Here is a 13,144-nt window from a genome sequence, read left to right as displayed (position 1 = left end):
AACAATAGTTATGTTTAGTTCAACCACCTTTACTTCCCACATTTATCACGCTCATTACATAACAAAACTTAGGATCAAAACAGAAAGCCGACAAGGTTCAAAGGTGTCATTGGCGCATAACGTCAACAACACAAAATATGTTCGGACAATGCCTACTGAGGAGAGGCCGACCGGAGAATAGCCTAAGGCAAAATGTGCCTAAATATCTTTTATAATTAACTTTTCTACCGCGTATTTAACTAAATACGTAACAAAAGTTGAGATTGTTGTGTTAATTATCTTAGAATATTTTTACTTACAATTATAAATCATAATGCTTTTAACGTCTATAAATAATTTATGCTATCAAAAAATACAACCCACAACAATAAACATACACAATTTTACAATTCTTAACAAATTAATAAAAATATTTCTAAAAAGATTTTTGTGACTTTTTTTCTGTGACTTTATTTCTGTGACTTTTTTTCCGATAAAATTTTTCCACTGTGACTTTTTTTCTGTGATTTTTTTTCCTAGCAAAAACTGTGACTTTTTTCTGTGTTTTTTTTTCCTGTGACTTTTTTTCCGTTTACCATTACGAATATCCCAATTAGCTTTGATATCCCAATTTCGATTATATCCCAAATATCCTTGATAGGAATATCTAAACTAAAAGCCAGTGTCAAAGACCAACCCCCCACCCCTCCCCCTCCACCAACCTTAGAGAATACCATCCCACTCCCATCCACAGCTCATCAACACCTCTCCTCCATTTGAGAAACACTCCCCCCTATACCTCTTCTCTCTCCCCCCCCCCCCCCCCCCCCCCCCATCTCAGCGAGAAAAACGGGTCTCTAGCCGCTAAGCCCGAATTTGCATAATCGGATGTGAGTAGCAGATTAGAGGGGCGGGGTTGGTGTGATGGCCCGGGGGATAAAAGCTGTCTTCTGGGGTCGGGCAGGGGGGCGGGGGAGGTCAATGGTGTCTCCCCGTGGTCGGGGTGGTGAGGGGGGTGGTGAGGGGGGTGGGGAGGGGGAGGTCAGTGGTATGTCCCCGTGGTCGGGTGGGGAGGGGGTGGGGAGGGGTGGGGAGGGGGAGGTCAGTGGTATGTCCCCGTGGTCGGGGTTGCTGACATCACAGACGCCAGTGTTAACGTAAATGGTGGCCAAGGTCAGTGTTAACTTAAATGGCGGCCAAGGTCAGTGTTAACTTTGATGGCGGCCAAGGTCAGTGTTAACTTAAATGGTGGTCAAGGTCAGTGTTAACTTAAATGGCGGCCAAGGTCAGTGTTAACTTTGATGGCGGCCAAGGTCAGTGTTAACTTTAATGGCGGCCAAGGTCAGTGTTAACTTAAATGGCGGCCAAGGTCAGTGTTAACTTTGATGGCGGCCAAGGTCAGTGTTAACTTTAATGGCGGCCAAGGTCAGTGTTAACTTAAATGTACGACGAACACGTTGTATGATGTAGATGCTAAAACAATTGACCCTCCTGTTTGTGAAAGTCTCGGTGCTGTATAGAGTGTGTTTATCACAATCAGTTTACTCGGTGCTGTATAGAGCGTGTTTATCACAATCAGTTTACTCGGTGCTGTATAGAGCGTGTTTATCACAATCAGTTTACTCGGTGCTGTATAGAGCGTGTTTATCACAATCAGTTTACTCGGTGCTGTATAGAGCGTGTTTATCACAATCAGTTTACTCAAGACATTTGATTCACCGGGGAATTTTCCTCTTGTAAAATTTTCCTCAAAAGATTCGCACTGGAAACTACTTTCGCCAGACTGAAACCTAGTGGATGTAGTGAGATAAGGGGGGGGGGGGTGACAGAATGATACATGTAAAATAAATATGATGGTAGATGGTCTGATAGACACGTACGGCAATCAGTGGGGGTGGGGGAGGGGCGGGGTGCAACATCTGGGGGTGGGGGAGGGGCGGGGTGCAACATCTGGTTACCCCAGCCATACCCCACCTATCTAATCTGACCTGTCACTGCTGGGCGCCTTCTATCTGGCAACTCGCTGCCTGGCCATTTGGCTGCACGTTCTTGTCAAATCTGGCTATTAAGATAAAACTTTTAGACACGGCGGAGGGGGGGGGGACGTTTAACAGAAACACATGTCAAGTAACATTTCTATGTTTTAGTCATGTCGTGCTATGTCACACCTTATGTCATGTCACACCTTATGTCATGTCACACCTTATGTCATGTCACACCTTATGTCATGTCACACCTTATGTCATGTCACACCTTATGTCATGTCACACCTTATGTCATGTCACACCATATGTCATGTCACACCATATGTCATGTCACACCTTATGTCATGTCACACCTTATGTCATGTCACACCATATGTCATGTCACACCATATGTCATGTCAGACCATATGTCATGTCACACCTTATGTCATGTCACACCTTATGTCATGTCACAGCTAATGTCATGTCACAGCTAATGTCATGTCACACCATATGTCATGTCACACCATATGTCATGTCACACCTTATGTCATGTCACACCTTATGTCATGTCACACCATATGTCATGTCACACCTTATGTCATGTCACACCTTATGTCATGTCATGTCACACCTTATGTCATGTCACACCATATGTCATGTCACACCTTATGTCATGTCACACCTTATGTCATGTCACACCTTATGTCATGTCATGTCACACCTTATGTCATGTCACACCTTATGTCATGTCACACCTTATGTCATGTCACACCTTATGTCATGTCACACCTTATGTCATGTCACACCATATGTCATGTCACACCTTATGTCATGTCACACCTTATGTCATGTCACACCATATGTCATGTCACACCTTATGTCATGTCACACCATATGTCATGTCACACCTTATGTCATGTCAAACCTTATGTCATGTCATGTCACAGCTAATGCCATTAGATTACATTATATGACATTAATGGATGGAATTTTAAAGTCAATAGTAGCCAAATATTTAAGGTTGGCACTCTAGCCTGTGTGGTTGTCCACACACCGTTTGTTGGTGTGGTTGCCTACACACCTTTGGCTGTGTGGTTGTCAAGTCAACCAGTCGCCCAACCACCACAACAACATTATGGCCTGAATCTTCTAGAAAAAAATCTGGCAAATATTTGCGCACCATTTTGACGACAATTGACGTTTGTCATGTAATCGCCGTGTTTCTACACAGACCCTTTACGCCCCTTTACGCCCCTTTACGCCCCTTTACGCCCCTTTACGCCCCTTTACGCCCCTTTACGCCCCTTTACGCCCCTTTACGCCGGCGATTGGTTGGAGAACTTCAGATTTACAGCAGACGTCTGGACGTCACATGGGCTGGTTAAATGTCACTTACGTCATGACGACTGGTTGATGGTTATTGTCGGCTAAATGTACGATGGCTCAGCTCGTTAAAAAAATCCTCTATGTCTCGCTACTTGTGTGCTAAGATTTTTACTTTCTCGTATATGCAGTAGAGAAAATGTATCCGTGCAAAAAAAATCGAAATCAAGATTAGTCTCGGCGTTTTATAGCTCTCTGAATCGGAAAAACTTAGTTTAGCAAGTTTGTCTGTAAGTCTGTGTGTTTATCTGTCTGTCTGTCTGTCCGTCCGTCCGTCCCTCCGTCCGTCCGTCCGTCCGTCTGTCTGTTTGTCTGTCTGTCTCTCTGTCTGTCTGTCCGTCCGTCCGTCCGTCCGTCTGTCTGTCTGTCTGTCCGTCCGTCCGTCCGTCCGTCTGTCTTTCCGTCTGTCTGTCTGTCTGTCTGTCTGTCTGTCTGTCTGTCTGTCTGTCTGTCCGTCCGTCCGTCCTTCCGTCTCTCTGCCTCTCTGCCTGCCTGCCTGTAACGGAAGTAATACTTACTCTAATTCTAGCTTCTCAAAAAACAACAACTTGAATACCGTTTAAGTAAGGTGGACGGAATTTCATGTACACGTATTAAGTTATATGCGCATGTTTCTTTCAAATTTTGAACGATATCCGGTCAGCGGAAATGGAACCTTATTTCCGTGGGAACGCTGTGCTGTGTCAAAAAGGGGAACGAAATTTTATTTATTAGCATAAAATCTGTATTGATTAAACTGTATTGATTAATCTTTATTGATCACTTACAATTTCTGAATGACCTCCGATATCCGGAAAGCGAACTCTACATCTGGTTCCTAAAATAACGATAACACGAGTGCCGATTCAGGTTGGCGGACGAAAGTGTGTTAAAAGATGCTATCAATTGGTTTCTTTCAAGTTTTGAGCGATTTCCGGTGAGGTACTGAATCTATTTCAGATTTCCCACACAAAAAAAAAACATAAGAATCTCCATAGATCGTATTCTATTAGGGAAGATAACTCCCGCTTTATTTTTAGAGCTGGGTTGTATGGGGAGTAGAACGTCGTTCATTACCTCACCCACCCCTAACCTCACCCTGCCAGCCCTTACCTCACCCTCCCCTTACATCACCCACCCCTTACCTCACCCTCCCCTTACCTCACCTCCCAGCCCTTACCTCACCCTCCCCTTACCTCACCCACCACTTACCTCACCCTTCCACCCCTTACCTCACCCACCCCTAACCTCACCCACCACTTACCTCACCCTCCCACCCCTTACCTCACCACCCACCCCTCCCTTCCCTTCCACCCACCACACCGACTGACAGCTAAAATTGCCTGTAGTTGAAACATGAACCCAACCCCGTGTCGTGAGACTAACCCGACACCCCAGGACAAGAATCGTCCACACATCCACAGGAAATGAAATCTTTCATTTCAACTTTTTCCCCCAGTCCCTAGATACTCGCTTTATTTTCATCAAAAGTTTCCTTGATTGAAAAAATTATTTTTAATGACAAGAAAAAAAATCGAAAATAAACATTGGCGAATTTTTTTTTATGTTTGAAACTTGAACTGTGGAAAATGTTTTGTGTGTCGTCAATCGTTTGTTACATTTTAATTTATGATCAAGAAAGGTAACCTACCATCGAGGTAATCTTACCTCACCACGTAATCTTACCTCACCACCATGGTAATCTTACCTCACCACCATGGTAATCTTACCTCACCACCATGTTAACTTTACCTCATCACCAAGTAATCTTACCTTACCATCAAGGTAATCTTACCTCACCACCTAGCTAATCTAACCTCACCACTATGGTAACCGTACCCAAAATAGCTGTTACCTATGTCCTTAAGATAAAACTATAAACCTGTTACCTCTGTTATAAACCTGTTACCTCTGTTATAAACCTGTTACCTCTGTTATAAACCTGTTACCTCTGTTATAAACCTGTTACCTCTGTTATAAACCTGTTACCTCTGTTATAAACCTGTTACCTCTGTCTATGACACAAACCTGTGAGACCCTACCGACACATAACGCCCCCCTCCCCACCTCTATCACTTCATCCCCCCCCCCTCCCCCTCCCCACCCCCTATCACTTCATCCCCTCCCCCTCCCCACCCTTATCACTTCATCCCCTCCCCCGGGCTTGTGCCGGCTGCCAAATCTGGCCGCACCCTCGAAGATAACAAGTCTGGTTTATGGGGGGGTGGGGGAGGATTGTTGGGAGACATGGTGTAGAGAAGAAAATAACTGTGACGTCACTAGATAGGTAGGGACGTCATGTAAGTAGGTAGCGAACTATGACGTCACTATGTAGGTAGCGAACTATGACGTCACGTAGGCAGTGTAAAAACTGGAACCCGTCTGTAGGTGCAGTGGCCGCCATCTTGTGTGCCGCTGTACGAGTACTCACGCGAGAGCTAAGTGCTTGTTGTTTAATCGTTCAGTGGCTTCGTTAATTAGTGATGGTCCTAATCGATGGAGTCATGAACTAATCGATAACTCGATGGTGGTGTAGGACTAGATGGTACCGTCGTGTAGGACTGGCTAGATGGTACCGTCGTGTAGGACTGGCCAGATGGTACCGTCGTGTAGGACTACTGACCAGATGTTACCGTCGTGTAGGACTGGCCCAGATGGTACCGTCGTGTAGGACTACTGGCCCAGATGTACCGTCGTGTAGGACTGGCTAGATGGTACCGTCGTGTAGGACTACTGGCCCAGATGGTACCGTCGTGTAGTACTACTGGCCCAGGTGTACCGTCGTGTAGGACTACTGGCCCAGATGGTACCGTCGTGTAGGACTACTGGCCCAGATGGTACCGTCGTGTAGGACTACTGGCCCAGATGTTACCGTCGTGTAGGACTGGCCCAGATGGTACCGTCGTGTAGGACTGCCAGATGGTACCGTCGTGTAGGACTACTGGCCCAGATGGTACCGTCGTGTAGGACTGGCCCAGATGGTACCGTCGTGTAGGACTACTGGCCCAGATGGTACCGTCGTGTAGGACTACTGGCCCAGATGGTACCGTCGTGTAGGACTACTGGCCCAGATGGTACCGTCGTGTAGGACTACTGGCCCAGATGGTACCGTCGTGTAGGACTACTGGCCCAGATGGTACCGTCGTGTAGGACTGGCCCAGATGGTACCGTCGTGTAGGACTGGCCCTAATGGTACCGTCGTGTAGGACTGGCTAGATGGTACCGTCGTGTAGGACTGGCTAGATGGTACCGTCGCGTAGGACTGGCTAGATGGTACCGTCGTGTAGGACTACTGGCCCAGATGGTACCGTCGTGTAGGACTACTGGCCCAGATGGTACCGTCGTGTAGGACTGGCCCAGATTGTACAATCGTGTAGGACTGGCTAGATGGTACCGTCGTGTAGGACTACTGGCACAGATGGTACCGTCGTGTAGGACTGGCCCAGATTGTACCGTCGTGTAGGACTGGCCCAGATGGTACCGTCGTGTAGGACTACTGGCCCAGATGGTACCGTCGTGTAGGACTACTGGCACAGATGGTACCGTCGTGTAGGACTACTGGCACAGATGGTACCGTCGTGTAGGACTGGCCCAGATGGTACCGTCGTGTAGGACTACTGTCCCAGATGGTACCGTCGTGTAGGACTACTGGCCCAGATGGTACCGTCGAGTAGGACTACTGGCCCAGATGGTACCGTCGTGTAGGACTACTGGCCCAGATTGTACCGTCGTGTAGGACTGGCCCAGATGGTACCGTCGTGTAGGACAGGCTAGATGGTACCGTCGTGTAGGACTACTGGCCCAGATGGTACCGTCGTGTAGGACTACTGGCCCAGATGGTACCGTCGTGTAGGACTGGCCCAGATGGTACCGTCGTGTAGGACTGGCTAGATGGTACCGTCGTGTAGGACTACTGGCCCAGATGGTACCGTCGTGTAGGACTACTGGCCCAGATGGTACCGTCGTGTAGGACTGGCCCAGATTGAACCGTCGTGTAGGACTACTGGCCTAGATGGTACCGTCGTGTAGGACTGGCTAGATGGTACCGTCGTGTAGGACTACTGGCCCAGATGATACCGTCGTGTAGGACTACTGGCCCAGATGGTACCGTCGTGTAGGACTACTGGCCCAGATGGTACCGTCGTGTAGGACTGGCCCAGATGGTACCGTCGTGTAGGACTGGCCCAGATGGTACCGTCGTGTAGGACTGGCTAGATGGTACCGTCGTGTAGGACTGGCTAGATGGTACCGTCGTGTAGGACTACTGGCCCAGATGGTACCGTCGTGTAGGACTGGCCCAGATGGTACCGTGTTGTAGGACTGGCTGGATGGTACCGTCGTGTAGGACTACTGGCCCAGATGGTACCGTCGTGTAGGACTACTGGCCCAGATGGTACCGTCGTGTAGGACTGGCCCAGATGGTACCGTCGTGTAGGACTGGCTAGATGGTACCGTCGTGTAGGACTACTGGCCCAGATGGTACCGTCGTGTAGGACTACTGGCCCAGATGTACCGTCGTGTAGGACTACTGGCCCAGATGGTACCGTCGTGTAGGACTACTGGCCCAGATGGTACCGTCGTGTAGGACTGGCCCAGATGGTACCGTCGTGTAGGACTGGCCCAGATGGTACCGTCGTGTAGGACTACTGGCCCAGATGGTACCGTCGTGTAGGACTACTGGCCCAGATGGTACCGTCGTGTAGGACTACTGGCCCAGATGGTACCGTCGTGTAGGACTGGCTAGATGGTACCGTCGTGTAGGACTACTGGCCCAGATGGTACCGTCGTGTAGGACTGGCTAGATGGTACCGTCGTGTAGGACTGGCCCAGATGTTACCGTCGTGTAGGACTGGCCCAGATGTTACCGTCGTGTAGGACTGGCTAGATGGTACCGTCGTGTAGGACTACTGGCCCAGATGGTACCGTCGTGTAGGACTGGCTAGATGGTACCGTCGTGTAGGACTACTGGCCCAGATGGTACCGTCGTGTAGGACTACCAGATGGTACCGTCGTGTAGGACTACTGGCCCAGATGGTACCGTCGTGTAGGACTGGCCCAGATGGTACCGTCGTGTAGGACTGGCCCAGATGGTACCGTCGTGTAGGACTACTGGCCCAGATGTTACCGTCGTGTAGGACTGGCCCAGATGGTACCGTCGTGTAGGACTGGCTAGATGGTACCGTCGTGTAGGACTACTGGCCCAGATGGTACCGTCGTGTAGGACTGGCCTAGATGTTACCGTCGTGTAGGACTGGCCCAGATGGTACCGTCGTGTAGGACTGGCTAGATGGTACCGTCGTGTAGGACTACTGGCCTAGATGTTACCGTCGTGTAGGACTGGCTAGATGGTACCGTCGTGTAGGACTACTGGCCCAGATGGTACCGTCGTGTAGGACTACTGGCCCAGATGGTACCGTCGTGTAGGACTACTGGCCCAGATGGTACCGTCGTGTAGGACTACTGGCCCAGATGGTACCGTCGTGTAGGACTGGCTAGATGGTACCGTCGTGTAGGACTACTGGCCCACATGGTACCGTCGTGTAGGACTACTGGTCCAGATGGTACCGTCGTGTAGGACTACTGGCCCAGATGGTACCGTCGTGTAGGACTGGCTAGATGGTACCGTCGTGTAGGACTACTGGCCCAGATGGTACCGTCGTGTAGGACTACTGGCCCAGATGGTACCGTCGTGTAGGACTACTGGCCCAGATGGTACCGTCGTGTAGGACTACTGGCACAGATGGTACCGTCGTGTAGGACTGGCCCAGATGGTACCGTCGTGTAGGACTACTGGCCCAGATGGTACCGTCGTGTAGGACTACTGGCCCAGATGGTACCGTCGTGTAGAACTACTGGCCCAGGTGGTACCGTCGTGTAGAACTACTGGCCCAGATGGTACCGTCGTGTAGGACTGGCTCAGATGGTACCGTCGTGTAGGACTACTGGCCCAGATGGTACCGTCGTGTAGAACTACTGGCCCAGATGGTACCGTCGTGTAGAACTACTGACCCAGATGGTACCGTCGTGTAGAACTACTGGCCCAGATGGTACCGTCGTGTAGAACTACTGGCCCAGATGGTACCGTCGTGTAGAACTACTGGCCCAGATGGTACCGTCGTGTAGGACTGGCTCAGATGGTACCGTCGTGCAGGACTACCAGATGGTACCGTCGTGTAGGACTACTGGCCCAGATGGTACCGTCGTGTAGGACTACTGGCTCAGATGGTACCGTCGTGTAGGACTACCAGATGGTACCGTCGTGTAGGACTACTGGCCCAGATGGTACCGTCGTGTAGGACTGGCCCAGATGGTACCGTCGTGTAGGACTACCAGATGGTACCGTCGTGTAGGACTACTGGCCCAGATGGCTCTAACATTTCAAATGTGTTGTGTAAAATACGGTGTTTTGGTGGGTAAAATGGGGTGGGGGGGGGGGGGGAATTAGATAGGGAATGGGGGGGAGGGGTCGTACTAAAACCTAGTTGTGTGGAAAGTATCAAATTTTATTTATGAACTATACACCACCATCATCTCTTACCCAGACCAGCCACCCCCCCCCCCCCCCCCCCCCCGCCCCCCAATACACTATATACTCCCAGTAATTACTTACTTTGACATTTTTCCGGTAATGTTTTTATGAATGCCACAGGTTTTATATCAGCGATTCACGAGGTAGGATAAAACGCAAGAGGAACTGCAGGCATCTGGTCTAAAATTGTGCAACTATTTCAGTTAATTAACTACCGACATGCTCATTAACTAAAACATAGGATATATGCAGCCCGTTAGAATAATTCTCAAATAAAATCTAATTATCTTTTTGTCTATTATCATTATTTTCTTCTCTGTAGATTATATTCTGTCTCTTTTGCCTTGATGTCTGTCTATGAAGCTGTTGATTATATTCTGTCTCAATTGTCTTGTACAAATTGAGCCGTTCCGGCCAGGCGTCGCCTTAGCTAACATGATGACGTCACTTATTTGATGTTGGCGAGCTTTGAGCCCAACTGTCTAGAACAAATTTACACCGACCTCGTTGGCTGTACATGTTTGTCTGTCCGTCCGTCTGTCTGTGTGTTGGTTGTTTTGTGTAAAAAATAATCTTAATAAGTTCTTGTTACGTCATAGCAGCTACAGTTATGACGTCAGCGACTGGACTTGATGACGTCACGTGGCATCATCAATAGGCTATCTCAGCGTTTCAATCACTTGATTAGCTGACTCATTAACGATAATTGAAATCTCGCAGCACCTTCCCTTAGGTCACCTCATTCATTACGTTCTATACACCCCCACCCCCACCTCATTCATTACCTTTTATACACGCCTCCCCCACCCCCACCTCATTCATTACGTTCTATACACGCATCCCCCCACCCCCACCTCATTTATTACGTTCTGTACACCCCCCTCCCACCCCCACCCCCCGTTTCCCTCATCTAATCCATCTTTTTTAATCAACGATCTCCATATTTTAATCATGTCCAGCCCTATTAACTTTTTTTAACCCACTCATAATCATAATATCAGCGCTTTTTTTTCCACCGTGTCTTTAATATTCGCCATGATTTCCCGAAATAGATTTTTTCCCCATCATCTGAATAAACCATCCCATGTCATAGATGGCTTTTTACTCTGGCATCTCATGGCTTTCTTCTACAGTTTCCATTTCGGTTTTTTTTCTTTAAATAAAAGCTAGTGTGGGGGGGGGGAGGTGGAAATATTGGTATTGTTAAACTGATCGCGTCTTTTGATGAAGCTACGGTTATCACTGAAACTTAAGGTTTTAAATCTATCATTTAATTAATTAACTTGCTGTAATTGGCAACTTTAATTAGTGCTATTTAACCTACCGCTTGTGTCAGTAGACCAGCTAATCCTTAGCTTAGTTTTACCCTTTCACTACCCCTTCCCCCACCCCACCCCACCTCCCTCACCTCACCCCATCCACCCATCCCCATCCACCCATCCCCATCCACCCATCCCCATCCACCCATCCCCATCCACCCATCCCCATCCACCCATCCCCATCCCATCCACCCATCCCCATCCACCCATCCCCATCCCCATCCACCCATCCCCATCCACCCATCCCCATCCACCCATCCCCATCCCCATCCACCCATCCCCATCCACTCATCCCCAACCACCCATCCCCATCCCCATCCCATCCACCCATGCCCATCCACCCATCCCCCACCCCCATCCACCCATCCCCATCCACCCATCCCCATCCCATCCACCCATCCACCCATCCACTCATCCACCCATCCCCCACCCCCATCCACCCATCCACATCCACCCATCCACATCCACCCATCCACCCATCCCCATCCACCCATCCACATCCACCCATCCACATCCACCCATCCCCATCCACCCATCCACCCATCCCCATCCACCCATCCCCATCCACCCATCCCTATCCACCCATCCCCATCCACACACTTGCCCTTTGCATACATTCTCACCCCGGATATAAAGTGCCGATTTAGCAGTTTTAAATCAAATCTTTCTTTCAAGCACCAATCGATTGACACGAAATGCTGGATCGATATTGACGACACGGGGGTCTCTCCTGTAACATCACGTGATGGGGCTGTTGAAACCAGGTGATCAGATGCTGTACATTATAGCGTACGGTAGACTGTGTTGTTTTGTGGGGGTAAGGGGAGGGGGGTAGGGGTAGGGGTAGTTAGGGGTCTAGGTAGTTAGGGGTAGGGGTAGTTAGGGGTCTGGGTAGTTAGGGGTAGGGGTAGTTAGGGGTCTGGGTAGTTAGGGGTAGGGGTAGTTAGGGGTAAGGGTAGTTAGGGGTCTGGGTAGTTAGGGGTAGGGGTAGTTAGGGGTAGGGGTAGGGGTAGTTAGGGGTAGGGGTAGTTAGGGGTCTGTGTATTAAGGGGTCTGGGTGGTTAGGGTTATGGGTAGCTAGGGGTAGGGGTAGTTAGTAGTTGGGGGTTAGCTAGGGGTAGTGTTAGATGTTAGGGTTAGTTAACTGGTGTTAAACTCCTGGCGATCAGGGTTAACTGTTAAACCGTGGTGAACGTTTACCGTAGGTGTCAGAGATCGATAGCACGCTTCCACTGGTGAGCCGGTCACGCTTCAGTGAACACGCTGAGCCGGTCACACCCGACTGGGTTGGCTCTGTCTAGTTTTGTAGGGCTACTCCCTCCCCCACACACACCCCTCGCCAGAGCCGGCGTTAGGGGGTGGCAAACGGGGCGGTCGCCCCAGGCCCCGCGCTTCAGCAACGCCATTGTTGCCTGAATTAGTTTGTAAACTTAAATAATCTTTGCTGAATTAAATTTAAAAAACCCAACTAAATGGCCGAAATTGTTGGATGTTAAAACTGAGGCCACGGCTGATGTTAGTGAGTTATCCTCTACATGGACTGGGAGAGACCGTTATTCTAAAGAAAGACATTAGTGTCACACATCGCTGACACGGTCGACTCGCTATTGTCCTGAGGTGACTGGAGATGGCGGTCGCGAATTAGCCCCCGACCTGACATGGGAGGTAAAATCGGGAGAAACGTAAACAGATACCCCTATTGTTTGCGGACCGTTGAAGACGTTTTTTTTTAGTGAGCAGGCGGGGGTGCCTGTAGTAAACAGTCAGTGACCTGATGATGGCTTGCAGAGGTGGGGGGGGGGGGGGAGAGCGGATGGGGGCATGCCCCTTCCCGGGAAAAAAATTGCAAATTTTCGATTTGCACCCCCCTCAAACTTTCAAAATTTGCACCCCCCTCCTCAAACTTTCGATTTGCACCCCGCTCAAGTTTTCGATTTGCACCCCGCTCAAGTTTTCGATTTGCACCCCCCCTCAAACTTTCGATTTGC

The 13,144-nt window shown here is 49.3% G+C and overlaps 1 protein-coding gene and 1 pseudogene across 2 annotated transcripts in view; one reads left to right on the top strand and one right to left on the bottom strand.

Moving 5' to 3' along the window:
• Positions 1-13,144, top strand: part of LOC131954101 (muscarinic acetylcholine receptor M4-like) — a 70,522-nt gene that overhangs the window by 1,230 nt on the left and 56,148 nt on the right. The gene's annotated exons all lie outside the window — the stretch shown is intronic.
• LOC131954099 (uncharacterized) lies at positions 6,421-6,792 on the bottom strand (annotated as a pseudogene).

The sequence above is a fragment of the Physella acuta genome, unplaced genomic scaffold (genome assembly GCF_028476545.2).
Source record: "Physella acuta isolate Inbredline_101_S28 unplaced genomic scaffold, ASM2847654v3 ptg000972l, whole genome shotgun sequence".
Taxonomy (NCBI): Eukaryota; Metazoa; Mollusca; class Gastropoda; family Physidae; genus Physella; species Physella acuta.
Note: the sequence above shows the minus strand (reverse complement) of the source record. Positions and strands in the feature narration are given on the sequence as shown.